We start from the raw sequence: 296 nt of genomic DNA, 5'->3' as shown, positions 1-296 counted from the left end.
AAGCTAAACATCAACAGAAGGAAGAATAAACAGGAAGAGGATGAATGCCAAGTAGAGAAATTTGTTACGGGAAAGAGAATCCCCTACAGACAGCGACTCGGAAAAGGGAAAGAAGAAGGAGGAAAGAATATCGAAGCGGACGAAAACAAGGCGACAGGGGAGCCACGTCCCATAGAGGCAGGGTCGCGAGTAGGAATCGTGGTGTCGTGTGCATTCTCGATGGCCAGGAAGTCGCTTATCATCCCCAGGCACACTCTGTACATCCCACCATTTTTTTTCTTCTTTTTCTTCACGAT

General features: G+C 47.3%; 1 protein-coding gene across 1 annotated transcript in view; it reads left to right on the top strand.

Annotated features, from left to right (window-relative positions):
* Positions 1 to 296, top strand: part of LOC119592119 (myotubularin-related protein 8-like) — a 99,568-nt gene that overhangs the window by 89,322 nt on the left and 9,950 nt on the right. The gene's annotated exons all lie outside the window — the stretch shown is intronic.

The sequence above is a fragment of the Penaeus monodon genome, chromosome 29, assembly GCF_015228065.2.
Source record: "Penaeus monodon isolate SGIC_2016 chromosome 29, NSTDA_Pmon_1, whole genome shotgun sequence".
NCBI lineage: Eukaryota > Metazoa > Arthropoda > Malacostraca > Decapoda > Penaeidae > Penaeus > Penaeus monodon.
Note: the sequence above shows the minus strand (reverse complement) of the source record. Positions and strands in the feature narration are given on the sequence as shown.